Source organism: Amphibalanus amphitrite, unplaced genomic scaffold, assembly GCF_019059575.1.
Source record: "Amphibalanus amphitrite isolate SeventyFive unplaced genomic scaffold, NRLGWU_Aamphi_draft 000928F_arrow, whole genome shotgun sequence".
Lineage (NCBI taxonomy): Eukaryota > Metazoa > Arthropoda > Thecostraca > Balanomorpha > Balanidae > Amphibalanus > Amphibalanus amphitrite.
The window spans coordinates 130,091-151,437 of NW_024882422.1; the positions used below are offsets into that span (position 1 = coordinate 130,091).

At 51.3% G+C, this 21,347-nt stretch overlaps 1 protein-coding gene across 1 annotated transcript in view; it reads right to left on the reverse strand.

Annotated features, from left to right (window-relative positions):
- LOC122368157 (protein O-glucosyltransferase 2-like) overlaps positions 1–21,347 on the reverse strand; it is a 146,127-nt gene that overhangs the window by 108,974 nt on the left and 15,806 nt on the right. The gene's annotated exons all lie outside the window — the stretch shown is intronic.

Consider the following 21,347-nt stretch of genomic DNA (forward strand, 5'->3'; position numbering starts at 1 on the left):
TGCCCCCCCCCCAACTCTGGGGCCGTGGGGCCGTGTATCTTATGGTCAGGGCGCGTGTTTGAATTTATTTTCGGGGGTTGGGTCACTTAACTTGACCTGGTGACCTGACCTTTGATGACCTGGAGCTAAAATTTTCAAAGCCTGTACGGAAAAGACGTATAATAAGCTGTGCCAAACCGTTTTGAGATGTCAGCGAAAACCTGGGGGGGGGGCGTGAAAACGCCGAGCGGGACCGCGCCTACACCAGTAAGACGCCTTTCGGGGCGATACGCGAGCGAGCAAAAGGATGAGCCCTGCAAGTGCGAAACTGAGTGGGGGTATTCCAACTGACTTTTGCACGGCACCCTGCCAACCGGTCGCTATCGGTGTATCAAATCTGAGCACAATCGGTCCAGCCGTTCCTGAGATCTGGAAGCGGCACCCTCCACGTGCGCACGTGTAGTACACTTCAACGTTGGTCGTTGACGCATTGAAATACATTGCCAAGTTGCTCATACTCAGAATTTTCCGCCATTCTACGAAAGCTTGCTTCGCTCGCTCCGCTGGCTCGCTTGTAATAAAGCACGTAAAAAAATATGCCAACTTAAAGTGCAATTTAAAAACAAAAATGTACGTCCACCTATGCACTACATTTCAAAGCAAAAAAAAATGTCCACTTATACCGTTATCTCAAGACAAAAAAATATGTCCACCTAAAAGTACAGTCCACCGAAACGCTTTTTTGCACCCAAATTCGACCGGCTACCACATCAAAACTAACCGCCATAGGACAGCGGCCAGTTGATATTTTCTTGCTACCTACCTGACGTGTGCTGCCATCTAAAAGTCATCCTCCCAGCATGCGTAGTTTTCAAGTCCACCGAAAGTCGAAATACGCTAAAGTCCACCCATCCCGGAATTTGGAATATGTGTGATTTCCTCCTTGCATTCATGCTGCACAGGACGTCGGTTCCAGCCGGTGCGCTGTGGCATGGCGAGGAGCTGAGTTATAGCCACAAGTGCGGCCCCTGTGACGGCCGGCGTGGCCGACACATTGAGCTCGCGCTTCGTCGGCCCTTGACGTCGCGACCGACGGTGGAGCCGGGCGGTGGGGGTTCTCTCTGTTTGCGGTGTGGCGGACACAGTGCTGTCCTCGCTCATCACGGACCGAGGAGATGTGTTCAGACCTCGGCTGGACGTGACCGGCGTCCTCTGATGGCGCTGTCTGCGGCGGATGTGGCGCGGTGCGCCGGCCAGCTGGCGGCCGCGCACGGCTGGCCGGCCGCCGAGCTGCTCTGGCAGCCGCCCGACCCCGTCTGGCTGCTTCCGGCGCTGCTGCTGCAGCTCTCCGGACGGGCCGTGTTCGCGCGCCGCTCCCCGGCCCGCGCCGGCGGCGGCGGCGGCACCATCCAGCTGGCGGCGCCCGAGCGGGCGGCGCCGGCGCGGCCGCTGTTGCTGCTGCCACCCAGTCCGGTGCCGCTGGACCGGCTGCAGCGGCTGGCCGGCCGGCTGAGCGGCGCCGAGCTGCTGCAGCCCGACTCGGGCCGGCTGCTGCGCGTGGCCCAGTACGCCGACTCCGGGCCGCTGGTGACCACCGTCGGCAACTGCCGGGCCGGCCGGGTGAGCCCGCTGCCGCTGCCGGCGCCACCTCCGGCCGGCTTGAGGGACCTCCGAGTCGTCAACAAAACCTACAGAGTCGTCAATTTCCTCTGGTTTTACCCGAACCCACCGTCTGTGTACTCCAGTGACGCTTTAGTGAGAGACATCTTCGACCTTCTTCAGGATGCCATGGGATTCCGCATGAACGAGACTGTCATCACCAACAACTATATGCTCCACTTCTTCAAGCTATTTGAGAATGGTTCGGTTGATTTAGCCACCAACTATTTTGGCTGGACTTGGGAAAGGCATCGGGCCGTGCACCTTTCAATACCGATCATCCAGTACACAAATAAAATGTTCGTGAGAACTCCGGAGCGGCAGTCGTCGCCGTCGTTCAGCGGCAGCCTGGAGAGCGCTCGCCTGCGCGCGCTGGCCGTCGGCCTGCTGCTGCTGGCCGCCGCCGGCGGACACCTGGCGCTGCGGCCCAGCGGCGCCGCCATCTCGCGCCTCTCCACAGTCTGCCTGCTGGCGCTCGGCTCGTTCTGCACCCGCTGTGAGCCGCTGCGCTCCGGCCGGCTCTCGCAGTGCGTGGCTGCTGCCGCGGTGCTCGGCGTCGGCATGCTGTCGTTCCAGTTCTACACGGCCGACCTGCTGTCGCAGGTGACCATGGAGCGGGCGCGCATGCCGTTCGCGCAGCCGGACGACGTCACCCGACTGGAGGACTGGCAGTGGTCCGTCGTTCCACGCTCGATCGCGGAAGACATGCTGCAAAACCATCCCCAGCCCGGCATGGACTTCAGCTCGTCGATGTCGCAGTCTCTGAGCATCAGCGCTTCGGAGTGGGTGTCCAGGGCCACCGAGCGCAAGTTCGCCTTCTTCCTGTCGTCGGTGGATATCCTGCAGATGTGCTCGTGGAACGGCTGTCCTCCCGTCTGCGCCTTCCCGCAGAGTCTGGGGCGGCACTGGGGAGGCCTGCCGTTCCGCCACGGTCTGGTCGAGAGGCGCGCCTTCGACGCCGCCCTGCTGCGACTCATCGAGACGGGTGTGCTGGACCGGCTGAGGCGGCGCCGACTGCCCGAGCGGCTGCTGCGCGGCCTGCGGCGCTGTGACCTGGAGGCGCGGCCGCGCTCCCACTGGTCGCCGCTCGGCCTCTCCGAGTGCAGGCCCGTGCTGGAGGTGCTGCTCACCGGCGCCGGCGTCGCGCTGCTGCTGCTGCTGCTCGAGACGATGGCGCACAGGCTGAGTAATAAGCGCAACGCCTACGAAGAACAAGCGACACATTCACCCACAGGAGAAAGCAGCAGCGGCAAGGCCGTAAAAGAGAGCAGCGGTGACAAATGAAGGAGTGGCTCGCCAGATAAGTGCGCCTATATGTAGGTATTGTGCAGTTGCGTTTACATAGACAGCGCATGCGTTGCGCGACACGTGTCGCAGGAGCACTGCAGATGTTGCACCTCCAAAAGGAGTTAGAAACTGAAGCCGTTGGCTTAGCTGTATTGCACCATTGTAGTGAATTTAATAAACACTGAGCGAGTTTATGGGCGAGTGCTCGGTAAATAGGTAGAACACCGTCATTGTCGTTCACACGGAGTCCCGCGGACATCTTCACGGAGCCTGTTCGGCAGCATGCGTGGTATTTGTCCAAGCCTTTCGGACCTGGTGTCGAGACGGGCGGACCGATCTCGATATGAGTGGCATCCATATATGGGCGCGCTGTGCTTTAGATTTTACGCCATGGACAGGATTAAAGCTGTCTGGTTATATCCTTCACATTTCGTAAAGGTAGGTAGGCACTAGGCAGATATCAACTGACGTGCCACGTAGAGAGGAGCAGTGGTGATAAAGTTGTTCTCCTAATTCTTACTTTGAAATGTAAAAGCATGCCCTTTACGGCATCTGGGAACGTCAGTGGCTGGCGTTCCGTATTCCAGTTCGTGCGCAGCCGTTCCGCATCCCTAACGGATAGCACCCTGGTACACTCGGGGGCAGATTGATGTTCTACAATTCTTTATCCACCGGTCTGCTATGGCTCAGCATTGGCAGCAGCCGCCTGGTACCGGTAGACTGTGCCGCTTCACTTACTTGTCAAGCGGCACAGCCTACCCACACCGTATGACACCGGTCTGGGTCGGTGGCTAGAAGGCGATGTGGGTCGCCTGTGACGTCAGCGCAGCGGTGAGGGCCGAGCCCGGAGGCATGGCTCGGGTCGGCGCGGTGCGGCGGCTGGCGAGGGCTGGGGAGTGAGGCGGGGTGGGAGCATGGACCATCGCGCGGCTGAGCGAGTGTAGTTAAACCTCGCCCATGTAGGGGGGGTTGGTGCAACCCGCCCCCCCCCCCCCCCCCTGAGGCTTTTCGGAAATAGTGCAAAAACGGCGGCGCGCAGCGCCGCCAAATTTTTGGTACCTTATGGGGCAAACCTTGCGCATCTTTTGATGAAAAAAATTTGACCGGGTCATGTCAGGTCACGGAGTTATGACGTCACAAAGGGAACAGCCTCCGGCCGGATTTTCACAAACTGAGTGCCAACGCCCGAGGTTTCCTGCCGGTGGTAGGTACGGACATCGGTTGATGGATCGTGATGAAACTTCCCATGCATGTTGGGGCAAGTATTGGCTATCATATAGTATAAGAAACTTGACCGGGTCAGGTGAGGTCACGGAGCTATGACGTCACAAGAGGAACAGCGTCCGGTACTATTTTTGAAAAGCGCCCGAACCACTATTTTGCTAATTCTTGTCACCTCAATGGGAATATGGAGCAATATTAGCTTCTATAGGGAGCAAATGGACCTCCCAAATCCAAAAATACAATCAGATTTCAAAAATTTAAAATTTTATTTTTCGAATTTCTGCCGCCGACTGTGACCTTGCCGACTTCCGGCGCTCCCAACGCGCCATTTTTAGAGCTAGGGAAACGAAATACATACAAAACGATAGAGAATTGATCAAGGAACACGATAGTGAAGGTTTCAAGCCGATATCTCCCACCGTTTTGCCGCAATCGTCGCCGAAAGTTGAAAAAAGTCTATTTTTCCGAAAATTTGACCTTTGACCGGTCAAAAGTAGGTCAAATGTTGACCTAGGACCAAAAAATATACCACCAATCGCGAGACCTCGGCGAGAGCAATCCGTTGGTCTTTTCCGCTAAGCTCTACGACGCTCCGTTTTCAAACGCCAAGGGGGGGTCGCACCAACCCCCCCCCCTGCATGGGCGAAGGTGGCAGATCGCCGTTTACGGGCGAGGGTTAACTTTTGCGTCTCAAGACACCAATTATTCTACCTAACAATTACGCTAAAGCAGTTGTTATATAAAATGCCCTATTCCCAAGACAGGCGCCTATCATCTTGCTATGCACATTACCTACGATATACTTGCCATATACTATATACTTGCCATGCACATTTCCTACGACACACTTTAACGTGGTATTGGGACAGTCGATATAATTTATATCACACGTGCATCGAGTTGCAGAGCCACATTGTTTATAACATAAGTACGAAGGCCTTGATTGAGCTCATTGGTGTCTATTATTTCGCACAGCAATCATCCAGAGACGTGTGAACTGGGGTTTTTGAATAGCGCGTCAGCCAACGCCCCAACTTTAAGCAAATCTTACTGTTTCTCTAATGTGTGGTCGCAGTCACCAATAGCAAACCGTTCCAACTAGGAACAAAAAATAAGCCGCGCACCTGGGACGGTTTGAACCAGGCTTCTCCAACCGGGCACCATACGACGCTAAGCGTGCATCCACTGAGCTGCCGAGACCGGTCGGCAGTCGCTGCGGTCAAATGCGATCAAATGTCACAATACTGTCATTGGCGGTCAATGCCATTTTGTTTTGTGCCGACAAGGACCATTCTCGGTAGCGCAGTGGATGAACGCTCATAGCTCGGTAGCGCAGTGGATGAACGCTCATAGGTAGCGCAGTGGATGAACGCTCTTAACTGACCGGCGGGGGAAGAGCGATTCGAACCCTCCTGAGTGCCCGACTTTTTGGCTCCTAGTTGGAACGATTTGCTATTGGTGGCTGCGACCACGGTGACTAGGTATAAATAACGTCTTATTGCGATCACACATTAGAGCAACAGTAATAATCGCTTTATATTGGGGCGTTGGCTGCCGCACTACTCATAACCCCCAGTTGCAGGGGCGTCGCCGACGGGGGGTCGCGTCATGAAATTTTCAGGGTAGGTGTAAAATTGATTAACACGAGGGCACTGAAAGTTTCGTCGCGATCAACCGCTTTTTGCGCGAGTTATTCGCGAGAAACAGAGGGGGATCCGTTCGACCCCCCCCCCCTATACGGGCGAGCGTTAAAATGTCAAAATCAAAAGGGGGCACGGTGCCCCGGTGCCCTCCCCGTTCCGCCGCCTATGTACACATTGCCTGAATAATGATAGGTACAGTCCACAGCAGAAGTAATGTGCGGTTTCAGTCATGGGTATGTTCTGCTTCTGAAGCTTAGGAACGATTAACCAGACTACAATGAAACTTTGAATGTAACTTATATGTATCGTCACCCTTGCAGCTGCAACTTTAGCTATTGACATCTTCTTTTCAATCACTCCGCATTAAACAATCGCCAGTCAAAGCCAACCGTTGAGATTGGTAAAACCCTACATTACTTTAGCGGTGGGCTGTACTTCCAAAAGATGGAAATACACGGGTGTAACCGCCCATGGGGAACCGGTTCACATATTACTGCAGGGTGCTCATTCAGTTGCATTAACCTTGCGCTACATCAACTTTATGGCTACACATTACACACAGTCAATAGTCAGTTATTCTTATCACGTCTCACTATAACTAGTTCAACTCAACATCGCGAATAAGTGCTGAATGTTCAGTCCAATCAAGGCATTTAGGATACTTAGGACACTTGAGACGTGTGCCACAATGCTGAGCGGCGACGTTCGCTCGGCCGCCGCAATCCTAATGATGATCATCCCGCCAGACAGGCTAATGTCACCAAAAGCTCAATTTACAGCTCCATGTCACCAAAACTGCTGAAAAAATCAATTACCCTAAAACACATGTAATGCACCAACATGTAAAATCGCGTGTAGGTAGTTTATTATAAATTAACCTGCATGTGACGCAGCTACCAACATCGTAGACAATTTGACAGTACTCGTAGCTTGTTCGTTGACTGATTCATTGTTTAGCTGTCGTCTGGTCACGTGTTTTCGGCGAGAGCTAAAAAGACGCCGTTGCCTCTGTCACAGGCCCTGACCAACTAATCATCGAAATGCATCGCAGCGCCGTCCAAGTCATTTCGAGCCAACTCCTGCAACCTTGGCAAACAAATTGATTTCCTCCTTGCATTCATGCTGCACAGGACGTCGGTTCCAGCCGGTGCGCTGTGGCATGGCGAGGAGCTGAGTTATAGCCACAAGTGCGGCCCCTGTGACGGCCGGCGTGGCCGACACATTGAGCTCGCGCTTCGTCGGCCCTTGACGTCGCGACCGACCGACGGTGGAGCCGGGCGGTGGGGGTTCTCTCTGTTCGCGGTGTGGCGGACACAGTGCTGTCCTCGCTCATCACGGACCGAGGAGATGTGTTCAGACCTCGGCTGGACGTGACCGGCGTCCCCCGATGGCGCTGTCTGCGGCGGATGTGGCGAGCTGCGCCGGCCAGCTGGCGGCCACCCACGGCTGGCCGGCCGCCGAGCTGCTCTGGCAGCCGCCCGACCCCGTCTGGCTGCTTCCGGCGCTGCTGCTGCAGCTCTCCGGACGGGCCGTGTTCGCGCGCCGCTCCCCGGCCGGCGGCAGCGGCGGCGGCGGCGGCACCATCCAGCTGGCGGCGCCCGAGCGGGCGGCGCCGGTGCGGCCGCTGCTGCTGCTGCCGCCCAGTCCGGTGCCGCTGGACCGGCTGCAGCGGCTGGCCGGCCGGCTGAGCGGCGCCGAGCTGCTGCAGCCCGACTCGGGCCGCCTGCTGCGCGTGACGCACCACGCCGACTCCGGGCCGCTGCACACTGGTCGGAAACGCCCTCACGAGAGGCCACGGGCGATTCCGGAGTTTCGGATTATTTTTTATATAGATCGATTTGAAATTGATCAAATTATTATACTTAGGCCAAAAAAACTAATCCGGGTGACCAAAAATAGCTGTAATCAGCCCCCCAAGATGGGGTATCCCAGAACTCGGAAACTGACGCGGAGCAAGAGGTTTCTTGAGCCGGATATTCAGAGTCTTATTGCTGATAGACACCAAATTGAAATCCCACATATTATGCATCAAAATGTTCGATATGAAGTTGCCGACTGGTCAGTGCAAAATTTTTGGTATACTTTTTCCCTAACTAAGATGTACTATAGCTTTTTCATGAAGGCTCTCCTACAGTGATTCTGGAATATAACTGCAAAGTTTAGGTAAGGAAACAACAGGTAGTCCCATCTAGTTCCACTCTGATTTTTTGTGAGATGAAGTAGGATTTAAATCTATACCAGGGCAACATAAAAGCTAACTGCGCATATTTGCGCAAAATTTGCAGGAGCCGCTCTTCCTACCCAACTACCGCCCGCCCCGCCCCAGTTTCGGCTCGGCCGCCGCGCCCGGCTTACGCTGACCTGTGTGGCCTGCACGCATCCATGCGTAGTTGACTGGTCATTAAAAACAGATGCGCTTGAGTTTATGAATTTTGTGAAAAGCGCGTTTTATGTATGCATGCATTTATGTATGTATTGACATCAAAAGCCTTCCACATATTGCGTGGCGATTACGGCTTGCATTCAGAGAGCCTTGCTATTGACAACCATCACTCGGCTGAAGAAAGTGGAAATTGAAACCTTCGTGAATATAAGACGCTGCAAATATAGGACACATGTTACTGACGTCGGGTTACCTTGGGCCGTCTTTTTACATTAGATACAATTCCGGTATTTAACCCTGGCCGGACCGATTGGTTTTCTACATTGACCGGGGAGGGTTGGTACAACTCCCTCGCCGTTTCGCCACTAATTGAGCTAGAGCCTCGCGGAAAAAAACAAGCTTGTGTGCCGTTATAAGACGCAAAAATTAGGTACTACCCGATTTTTAGGTCTTAGGTCAGCCAGTGACCTCTTAGGTCAGGTAAGTGCCACAAGGCACGGGCTCGGTTTTAGGTTAATTACTTTGCCAAAAATGGTCGCACTGCCGCGATTTTGGCATAATCGTGTTTGTCTAGCTCAGGCGCGTTGAATGCTATACTTGGTGTTCGGGTGAAGTCAACTTAACCCTCGCCGGCACAGGCCATTTTGCGTCCTTCGACGGCACAAGGGGGAGGGGTGGTACGACCCCCCTCGCGTTTGGCCCCTGATCGAGCTAGAGCCTCGCGGAAAAAACGAGCGTGTTGCCCGTCACAAGAGGAAGCCGATGATACCCAACTTTAAGGTCCTAGGTCATCGGTGACCTTCCAGGTCAGGTCAATGACCCGAAAACCGGGAAAATCGGGACCTGTTAGAAAGTTGTAAATTGTGGCTGCTATGTGGTTTTCCGGGGTGCTGATCACGAATATCGTATTAGTTTTGATCAGAGATGATGTCTTTAAGCATTTAGACCAGGTCGGGTCAGGTCAGGTCAGGTCAACCGGTAGGGGTTGTGACGGGTATTCGTAATACGTGTCAACCGCCTCTGACAGCTTCGTAACATTATACGAAGGCGCCAAAACTACTTCGTAAATGTTCAAATGGTTGCTAAATTAGAATTCAGCTCAAAAACTAGCCTAGAAACATGTAAAACTCGAAAAAGTGAAACCAGGTCACCCGAGGTCACCAAAGGTCAATGACCTGACCTTCAGGTGACCTTGACACCCATCCTAATGTATGGGAGCAACATCAAATCACATGTTTGAACGTTTGAAACCACGAAAAGCTTGCAAACGCGCGGCTAATGCGAGCCGATATACGCCGAATCGCGATTTCGGCCAAACATGGTCACGGAAAAGAGGTCACAGGTCAAAGGTCATTGGGGTCAGGGTCATGAAATTTTCAGGGTAGGTGTAAAATTGATCAATGCAAGGGTACTGAAAGTTTCGTCGCGATCGGCCGCTTTTTACGCGAGTTATTCGCGAAAAACCTTAGGGGGGTTGCATCATCAACCTCGGGTCAAGGTCAGGTCGGAGCCCCTCAGGTCACGAAAATGGTTGAAGGAGGTCATATCGCATATCATTCGATTCGGCAGGTCTTCCTGAGTCCAATGGTGGCTTTCCCGACTCTCTAGCTCCATCTGATCAGGAGTTATTGACGAACAACTTACATGGCCTTAGTGACGTCATAAATGACGTCACGCAAAGTCGACAATGCTAAAGTTAAGCACTGGACCTTGCAAGGAGTGCATGAAACCATTCCCGGTGCCCGAATAGCAGCTCCCAACTTCCCTTGTTGACTTAAAGTGGTGCTAGATCCTGTATTATACTCAATTATGACGTAATAACTTAACAGATTCACGTCATATATTTAGTGCTTGACATCCAAATGATAGCTTACATATTACAGAGAAGGTATGCAAAGTTTTATGAAGTTTGCTTCACTAGTTGTGGAATAACAAGCAAAAAACTTTTGCGGAAAGGCCGCTGGCCTCTCGCTGGAGCGTTTCCGACCAGTGTGCGCTGGTGACCACCGTCGGCCACTGCCGGGCCGGCCGGCTGAGCCCGCTGCCGCTGCCGGCGCCACCTCCGGCCGGCTGGAGGGACCACCGAGTCGTCAACAAAACATACAGAGTCGCCAATTTCCTCTTTTTCTACCCGAACCCACCGTCTGTGCATTCCAGTGACGCTTTAGCGACAGACATATTCGACGTTCTTCAGGAAGCCATGGGATTCCGCATGAACGAGATTATCATCACTACCAACCATTTGGACAACTTCTTCCAGCTATTTGAGAATGGTTCGGTTGATTTTGCCACCAACTTTTTCAGCTCGACATGGGAAAGGCATCGGATTGTGCACTTTTCGATACTCGTCATCCAATATGCGAATCGAATGTTCGTGAGAACTCCGGAGCCAGAGTCGTCGCCGTCGTTCGGCAGTAGTTTGGAGAGCGTCCCACTGCGCGCGCTGGCCGTCTGCCTGCTGCTGCTGGCCGCCGCCGGCGGGTACCTGGCGCTGCGGCCCAGCGGCGCCGCCGTCTCGCGCCTCTCCACAGTCTGCCTGCTGGCGCTCGGCTCGTTCTGCACCCGCTGTGAGCCGCTGCGCTCCGGCCGGCTCTCGCAGTGCGTGGCTGCTGCCGCGGTGCTCGGCGTCGGCATGCTGTCGTTCCAGTTCTACACGGCCGACCTGCTGTCGCAGGTGACCATGGAGCGGGCGCGCATGCCGTTCGCGCAGCCGGACGACGTCACCCGGCTGGAGGACTGGGAGTGGGCCGTGCTTTCTCGCTCGGCAGCGGAAAACGCGCTGCAGAACTTCCCCCAGCCCGGCATGGACTTCAGATCGTCCATGTCACAGTCGCTGAACATCAGCCTTTCAGAGTGGGTGACCAGGGCGACCGAGCGCAAGTTCGCCTTCTTCCTGTCATCAGTGGATATCCTACAGATGTGCTCGTGGAACGAGTGCCCTTCCGTTTGCCCCTTCCCGCAGCACCTGTCCATGCACTGGGGAGGGCTACCGTTCCGCCACGGTCTGGCTGAGAAGCGCGCCTTCGACGCCGCCCTGCTGCGACTCATGGAGACGGGTGTGCTGGACCGGCTGAGGCGGCGCCGACTGCCCGAGCGGCTGCTGCGCGGCCTGCGGCGCTGTGACCTGGAGGCGCGGCCGCGCTCCCAGTGGTCGCCGCTCGGCCTCTCCGAGTGCTGGCCAGTGCTGGAGGTGCTGCTCGCCGGCGCCGGCGTCGCGCTGCTGCTGCTGCTGCTCGAGACGCTGGCGCACAGGCCGAGTAATAAGCGCAACGCCTACGAAGAGCAAGCGACATATTCACCCACAGGAGAAAGCAGCAGCGGCAAGGCCGTAAAAGAGAGCAGCGGTGACAAGTGAAGGAGTGGCTCGCCAGACAAGTGCGCCTATGTGTAGGTATTGTGCAGTTGCGTTCACATAGACAGCGCATGCGTTGCGCGACACGTGTCGCAGGAGCACTGCAGATGTTGCACCTCCAAAAGGAGTTAGAAACTGAAGCCGTTGGCTTAGCTGTATTGCACCATTGTAGTGAATTTAATAAACACTGAGCGAGTTTATGGGCGAGTGCTCGGTAAATAGGTAGAACACCGTCATTGTCGTTCACACGGAGTCCCGCGGACATTTTCACGGAGCCTGTTCGGCAGCATGCGTGGTATTTGTCCAAGCCTTTCGGACCTGGTGTCGAGACGGGCGGACCGATCTCGATATGAGTGGCATCCATATATGGGCGCGCTGTGCTTTAGATTTTACGCCATGGACAGGATTAAAGCTGTCTGGTTATATCCTTCACATTTCATAAAGGTAGGTAGGCACTAGGCAGATATCAACTGACGTGCCACGTAGAGAGGAGCAGTGGTGATAAATCTGTTCTAATTCTTACTTTGAAATGTAAAAGCACGCTCTTTACGGCATCTGGGGACATCAGTGGCGGGCGTTCCGTATTCCAGTTCGTGCGCAACCGCTCCGCATCCGTAACGGATAGCACCCTGGTACACTCGGGGGCAGATTGATGTTCTACAATTCTTTATCCACCGGTCTGCTATGGCTCAGCATTGGCAGCAGCCGCCTGGTACCGGTAGACTGTGCCGCTTCACTTACTTGTCAAGCGGCACAGCCTACCCACACCGTATGACACCGGTCTGGGTCGGTGGCTGGAAGGTGATTTGGGCCGCCTGTGACGTCAGCGCAGAGGTGAGGGTCGAGCCCGGAGGCATGGCTCGGGTCGGCGCAACGCGGCGGATGGCGAGGGCTGGGGAGTGAGGCGGGGTGGGAGCATGGACCATCGCGCGGCTGAGCGAGTGTAGTGAACTTCTCAAGACGCCAATTATTCTACCTAACAATTACGCTAAAGCAATTGTTAAAATGCCCTATGCCCAAGACAGCGCCTATCATCATACTTGCCATGCACATTACGACACACTTTAACGTGGCTTTGGGACAGTCGATAGGTATAATTTATATCACACGTGCATCGAGTTGCGGAGCCGCATTGTTTATAACAGATAAGTACTAAGGCCTTGGTTGAGCTCATTGGTGTCTATTATTTCGCACAGCAATCATCCAGAGACGTGGGAACTGGGGTTTTTGGATAGCGCGTCAGCCAACGCCCCAACTTTAAGGAAGCAAATCTTACTGTTCCTCTAATGTATGGTCGCAGCCACCAATAGCAAAGCGTTCCAACTAGGAACAAAAAATAAGCCGCGCACCTGGGACGGTTTGAACCGGGCTTCTCCAACCGGGCACCCTACGGCGCTAGCGTGAACCTATCCACTGAGCTGCCGAGACCAGGGTCCAGTCTCTGCGGTCAAACGCGATCAAATCTCACAAAACTGTCATTGGCGGTCAGCGGGTCAATGGACAATAACATTTTGTTTTGTGCCGATAGGGACCATTATCGGTAGCTCAGTGGACGAACGCTCGTGTCGTGAACTGACCGGAGGGCGAAGACCGGTTCGAACCCTCCTGAGCGCCCGACTTTTTGGCTCCTAGTTGGAACGGTTTGCTATTGGTGGCTGCAACCACGGTGACTATAAATAACGTCTTATTGCGATCACACATTAGAGCAACAGTAATAACTCGAGAGCCACGGAAGCACAGAGGTCGAAAGGATGCATGGAAGAGGGCTGGAGGGAGGATGGGCGCGGCGCTCTTGCCGCTCAGGAGCGACCGGAGGGCTGGCGTGTCAGCTGGCGTGTGGGACCATCTCCAGGAGAACGCCGGCGGACATAAGCGGGACGGGGATGCTGAGACGGCATGGGCGCGGTGCTTCGGGTCCCGTTCGTCCACGAAGCTGCCGCCGAGGAAGTAAGAAAGTAAGTAATAATCGCTTTATATTGGGGCGTTGGCTGCCGCACTACTCATAACCCCCAGTTGCAGGGGTGTCGCCGACGGGGGGTCGCGGGGGTCGCAACCCCCCCCCCCCACTCGTCAGAACGGGGGGGTCGACTCCCCTCACTTTTGGCGATGCTGAGTATGCTTTTTTGAGCTATCATGCCAGTGAAGTTGGCGTCAGCAACATCAACAAATACCTACAACGTTAGATTCAGAATCGCTTTCATTCAGAATCGTTTTCAGAAGAGCTCCCGTCCCTATTGCAGACATGTGCTTGGATCCGGAAAAATGGATCTGAGATCCGATCCCATGGATCCCGATCCGAGATCCATTCAGATCATAGATCCAACCCCTCAATTTTGTCGAGAGATCTACTGGGATCATAGATCTGACCCTTCAATTTTGTCGCTAGATCCACTCGGATCATAGATCTGGCTCCCCAATTTTGTCGTGAGATCCATTGGGATCATAGCTCATAGGTGCTCAAAATGTTAACAACTTTCTTTCATAAGAAGTTGTGAATACCTAAGTATGGTTAGAAACAAACAATCTTATACAAAGGCCATATTAGTAAAGGCATCCAGTTACATTACACAGAATACAACATAAAGGAGGCTCATGACAGTCACAACTTGAGAGAATTGAGTGACATGAAAATTGTTCACATACCAACAGAAAAGTTTGCATTAACAATTAACATAGAGGTAAGTCAAAGTAATGACTAATGAACAATACATTACTAGGTACCTACCACATCACAATTCATGTTAGAATCTACATGATGATATTGATAAGACAATCTTGCATTAGACAACCATGAGGCTTTCCAGTTTCCAGCTAACACAATTGATTGATAAACAATAAAAGATGATACTGACACATGTGGCTTGGTTAGGTAAAGGTATTTCAATCTATTGAAAGAAATATTTAATAAAGTAAACTGAGATATAAACAAGAGTATAAAAATATTCAACAGCCCGCGGAAGCGATCGGAAGCGAAATATCAATTGTAATGGCCTTGGATATTTACCGTAAACTGATTATTCAGTATCTAAATAGACCTCGTGACGTCAATTCAAATAACAAATGAGCTAAGCGTTCTACCTTCGAGTATAATGAAAATAACTAAAAAATAAAACTGGAAATTCAAAAGTCTGGATTTTTTTTTCAAAAGAATGTTCATTTTTTCTGCCTCACATAATTTTACGTCTACGATACGATTGTTTGTGAATATCATCTTTGTAGCGTTGAATTTAATGACGTAAACGTAAGCTGAAACGGTATTACATGACACTGTGCGCCTTGCATCTTTATTTTATTCACTTGTCAAAAGAATCACAATACCTTACGTCATTAGTTTGAAGGGCCTATTACGGGGAATCTTTTATGTTTTAGTCAAATTAAGATTTTTCATTGGTCAAACGATAATGACGTAATAAAACATATAACCAAAACGTGAGCTGTGAATTTCGTTTGTCTTTTTTTTTTGGAGGCTCTCTCATAACGAAAGCACAGCATGGCACCACACGTGGCACGATGCCATAAGTAGGTAATCTGAAGAAGTTGATGCCATTTTTGAACTTGTAATTTTATTAGGAAAGTATTAGAGGTTGGTTGCTATTCTTACTAAATCGAAATTGTGTTGCACATACTAATAGCTCATACGAACATTCTGGATTGGGATTTCATACCTGGCAGAAGTGGATTGCTGGATTATTTTTTAACAAAACTGACCTATCTGGCTTCAAGCCTCCAGGTTTGATTTCCTAACATCTGTCCATAGGCGGCGGAACAGGGGGGGGAAGGGTGGCACCAGGGTACAGTGCCCCCCATAGATTTTGGCATTTAAACCCTAGAACGCCTAGGGGGGGGGTTGTATCAACCCCCCCCCCCCCCCTGAGGTTTTTTTCGAAGTGCACGCTAAACGGCTTGTCGCACACTGGTCGGAAACGCTCCAGCGAGAGGCCAGCGGCCTTTCCGCAAAAGTTTTTTGCTTGTTATTCCACAACTAGTGAAGCAAACTTCATAAAACTTTGCATACCTTCTCTGACACATGTAAGCTATCATTTGGATGTCAAGCACTAAATATATGACGTGAATCTGTTAAGTTATGACGTCATAATTGAGCATAATACAGCATCTAGCACCACTTTAAGTCAACAAGGGAAATTGGGAGCTGCTATTCGGGGACCGGGAATGGTTTCATGCACTCCTTGCAAGGTCCAGTGCTTCACTTTAGCATTGTTGACTTTGCGTGACGTCATTTATGACGTCACTAAGGCCATATAAGTTTTTCGTCAATAACTCCTGATCAGATGGAGCTAGAGAGTCGGGAAAGCCACCATTGGACTCAGGAAGACCTGCCGAATCGAATGATATGCGATATGACCTCCTTCAACCATTTTCGTGACCTGAGGGGCTCCGACCTGACCTTGACCCGAGGTTAACACCTTAAGTTGACTTCACCCGAACACCAAGTATAGCATTCAACGCGCCTGAGCTAGACAGACACGATGATGCCAAAATCGCGGCAGTGCGACCATTTTTGGCAAAGTAATTAACCTAAAACCGAGCCCGTGTCTTGTGGCACTTACCTGACCTAAGAAGTCACTGGCTGACCTAAGACCTTAAAATCGGGTAGTACCTAATTGTTGCGTCTTATAACGGCACACGAGCTTGTTTTTTCCGCGAGGCTCTAGCTCAATTAGAGGCGAAACGGCGAGGGAGTTGTACCAACCATCCCCGGTCAATATAGAAAACCAATCGGTCCGGCCAGGGAATACCGGAATTGTGATCTAATGTAAAAAGACGGCCCAAGGTAACCCGACGTCAGTGACAGGTGTCCTATATTTGCAGCGTCTTATATTCACGAAGGTTTCAATTTCCACTTTCTTCAGCCGAGTGATGGTTGTCAATAGCAAGGCTCTCTAAATGCAAGCCGTAATCGTCACGCAATATGTGGAAGGCTTTTGATGTCAATACATATATAAATGCATACATAAAACGCGCTTTTCACAAAATTCATAAACTCAAGCGCATCTGTTTTCAATGACCAGTCAACTACGCATGGATGCGTGCAGGCCACACAGGTCAGCGTAAGCCGGGCGCGGCGGCCGTGCCGAAACTGGGGCGGGGCGGGCGGTAGTTGGGTAGGAAGAGCGGCTCCTGCAAATTTTGCGCAAATATGCGCAGTTAGCTTTTATGTTGCCCCGGTGTGAATTTAAATCCTGCTTCATCTCACAAAAAATCAGAGTGGAACTAGATGGGACTACCTGTTGTTTCCTTACCTAAACTTTGCAGTTATATTCCAGAATCACTGTAGGAGAGCCTTCATAAAAAAGCTACAGTCATCTTAGTTAGGGAAAAAGTATACCAAAAATTTTGCACTGACCAGTCGGCAACTTCATAACGAACATTTTGATGCATAATATGTGGGATTTCAATTTGGTGTCTATCAGCAATAAGACTCTGAATATCCGGCTAAAGACACCTTTTGCTCCGCGTCAGTTTCCGAGTTCTGGGATACCCCATCTTCGGGGGCTGATTTCAGTTATTTCTGGTCACCCGGATTAGTTTTTTTGGCCTAAGTATAATAATTTGATCAATTTCAAATCGATCTATATAAAAAATAATCCGAAACTCCGGAATCGCCCGTGGCCTCTCGTGAGGGCGTTTCCGACCAGTGTGTGTCGCAGCGGGCTGAAATTTTCAATACCATCTGGGGCAACCTTTGCGCATCTTTTGCCGAAAAAAAAATTGATCGGGTCATGTCAGGTCACGGAGTTATGACGTCATAAGAGGTACAGCCTCCGGCCGACAGTTACCAAACGTGTGCGCCGAATCCCTAGGTTTTCTGCCGGTGATACCCACATTGTTTGATGGATCATGATGAAACTTCCCATGCATGTTGGGGCAAGCATTGGCTATCGTGTGGTGCAAGAAAATTGACCGGGTCAGGTCAGGTCACGGAGCTATGACGTCACAAGAGGAACAGCGTCCGGTACTATTTTTGAAAAGCGCCCGAACCACTATTTTGCTAATTCTTGTCACCTCAGTGGGAATATGCAGCAATATTAGCTTCTATAGGGAGCAAATGGACCTCCCAAATCCAAAATTACAATCAGATTTCAAAAATTTAAATTTTGATTTTTCGAATTTCTGCCGCCGACTGTGACCTTGCCGACTTCCGGCGCTCCCAACGCGCCATTTTTAGAGCTAGGGAAACGAAATACATACCAAACGATAGAGAATTGATCAAGGAACACGATAGTGAAGGTTTCAAGTCGATATCTCCCACCGTTTTGCCGCAATCGCCGCGGAAAGTTGAAAAAGTTTGTTTTTTTCGGAAAATTTGACCTTTGACCGGTCATAAGTAGGTCAAATGTTGACCTAGGACCAAAAAATATACCACCAATCGCGAGATCTCGTTGAGAGCAATCCGTTGGTTTTTTCCGCTAAGCTCTACGACCTTCCGTTTCGAAACGCCAGGGGGGGTCGTAACAACCCCCCCCCCCCCTGGTCGTTCGTGTTATGAGAAATGGCCTGGTCGTGCGAGGGTTAACATTAGCCCTACTGGTGTTGCATGGAAAGAATGGGACCAAAATGAAAATCTGCAGTGCCCCGCTGCCACTGCATCTGTCTGTACTGTTTCTTCATAGAATTAAAGTGGCTGTAGCTTGTTGATAAGATTGTCATCAGTGCTGTCATGAAAAGTTACAATTGGTCACAAAAAGTAGCAATGTGCAATGTGCATGTTCTTGGTTTATTTTAAATGTATTACAAATGTTGTTGATTTAATTCAAATTTAATGATGATACTATACCTAATGATTACAACTGGTCTTAACCATGTCCACAAGTGACAATTCTTAATTGTATTGCACTGTAAGGTGTACAATTATGTAGGATAAGGGTTTCATTGGCTACATGTTGTCGGGAGATCCATACAGATCATAGGTCCTCCACAAATTTTTGCCCGCTGGATCCACAGAGATAATAGATCCGACCCCTAAATTTTGTCGAGAGATCCATTCGGATCATAGATCCAACCCCTGAATTTTGTCGAGAGATCCTCTCGGATCATAGATCCAACCCCTCTATTTTGTCGAGAGATCCACTGAGATCATAGATCCAGCTCTCGGATCCATGCACATGTCTGCCCTATTGCTTATAGGTCAATAAGCTGTGGGTGTGGAACATCAGCATCACGGTGACTATAGTCTATAAATAAGACTATAATAAAATGATATAATAACGGTGACTATAAAAAGATCAGCATGACAATATTTTAAAGTAACCACTATTCTACACTGTAAACCAAATTGACAAGTCTTGTGTATTATAGCTAATCATCTCTTGGTATATTTACCAACTGATACTTTTTAAACAAGCCGTTGTCTGGTGCATTGCTTGTCAGGTGACAACTACGTTTTTAGTTGGTATTTGGTTTGGTATCGGTACCCCTATTATCTGCACCTGACATCACTATAATAGTACCCATACCTACACATTGCCTGAATAATGATAGGTACTTACAAAAGATGGAAATACACAGGTGTAACCGCCAATGGGGAACCAGTTCACATATTACTGGGGTCCTTATTCAGTTGCATTAACCTTGCGCTACATCAACTTTATGGATACACATTACACACAGTCAATAGTCTCAAGTGTCCTAAGTATCCTAAATGCCTTGATTGGACTGAACATTCAGCACTTATTCGCGATGTTGAGTTGAACTAGTTATAGTGGGTCGTGGGACGTGATAAAAATAACATTATAAGTCAACTGATAATGTTTTTTCTACGCTTCGTTCGAGCTCGCAAAGGCGTTGTTGTGATTATGGGTCTAGTATTGTGCACTCCAACAATGCCTTTGGGTGAGGAAAAGCCCACAATACATAGCCGAAGACGAGGGTATGTACATTGCACCACGCATCAAGCATGTACGCGAAGCTGCACAATTACACGAATGATAAAATACAGTCGCGTCGGTGGCGGAGGGGAGGTGGATGGCGAAAAGCAGGAAGCGCCGCGCTCAGCCCACGGCTCAGTGGCTGACTGCTCTCGGCGGCGCTGCGAGCGCGAATGACCCGGGCTCGGGTCATGCGGACCTGACGAGCGGGCGGTATGACGCAATCACATGGGCGGCGCTCGCCCTCACCGCGGAGAAAAAACATTATCAGTTGACTTATAATGTTACATTTCTACGCTTCGTTCGAGCTCGCAAAGGCGTTGTTGTGATTATGGGTCTATGTATTGTGCACTCCAACAATGCCTTTGGGTGAGGAAAAGCCCATTACCCCCACGAACCCGAGAACGATGCGTAGGCAGGTAAGCTTAGCAAAATTAAGTGCAGATAAAAATTTGCATAAAAGTAAAACAAATGCATTCACCCGGCGCATGTCCGGCACACAACATACAATAGCCGCAAACGGTAACTGAGGAGCGCGTGAGACGCAGCTCGCTTCAACACCAGCACATGGTCCGCAACACACGCAGCGTGCTTGCAAATTAGCAAAACTACATCTGCTGCATACACGGAAGTCCCAGCGAGTTACATTACGTTGAGAGTAATGCGCTGCTATAGCACGGGGGAGATCAGCAGAACAGGGACTACAGAACATTCGTGTCGCGAATTTCGGCTGGCGTAACTGGCACCAAACTTGGACCAGCGCGCAGCTGCATGAGCGGTGTAGCGGCGTAACTGGCACCAATCTTGGACCAGCGCACGGCTGAGCATTACAACGAAAAATCGGCCGGCGTAACTGGCACCAATCTTGGACCAGCGCACGGCTGAGCAGTGTAGCGGCGAGACTGGCACCTTTCTTGGACCAGCGTACGGCTGAGCAGTGCAATAAAAAATCGGCCGGCGAAACTGGCACCAATCTTGGACCAGCGCACGGCTGAGCAGTGCAACGAAAAATCGGCCGGCGTAACTGGCACCAATCTTGAACCAGCGCACGGCTGAGCAGTGTAGCGGCGAGACTGGCACCTTTCTTGGACCAGCGTACGACTGAGCAGTGCAATGAAAAATCGGCCGGCGAAACTGGCACCAATCTTGGACCAGCGCACGGCTGAACAGTGCAAAGAGAAAGTTCGGCTGGCGGAACTGGCAACCTTTCCTTTCGGACCAGTGCACAGCAAGAGAGCCAGGAGAATCACTTACATGAATCCTCTGGCCAAACTGGCACGACGACCAACGCTCAGTGGAGCATGGCGACTAACACGCACCGGAAAGAGAGCACGGGAAGAAGCACGGAATACTACAACTGCGTCGTGGCCAGGACTCTATGGCACTGCAAGTGCACCAGTATGTTCCTGTAGCCCGCAACGGACCATTTCGCCGCGACGGAGAGGGGCAAAAAAACAGCGTGAAAATGGCATGGAACGTTGAGCAATTTGAACGAAACATGGTGACTTGCCGGCGAGCGTTACATAGCTGTCCCAGCTCTAGCAAAAGCATTGCAGTACGCAAAACTCTGCTTGGCCAAAGGTTGTCAACATTTGTGACGCTGACTAGAAACAGGCTGTCAGAAGCCGACTCCCGAGGAAAGTTCTGCTCCTTTCAGACAGCGTGATAGGCTCGTGTCGTAGCAGGAGCCAGCGCCACTGCCATGAACACTTCTATGGATTACGGGGACGTGGTAGCCCCAGTCCCATGGCCTGGGCAAAAAAGGACCAACATCATCGGCCATGCCCTGAGATCCAAACGTGCTGTCTTTCTGACCGCCATGCGATGGTACGGACGGAACGTGCCTTGGTGCAGATCATACATTCGGCGTAGGAAAACACTCCCAAGGCCGATCCACCCACGCACGCAAGTTATGAAACGAATGTAAGATTTGA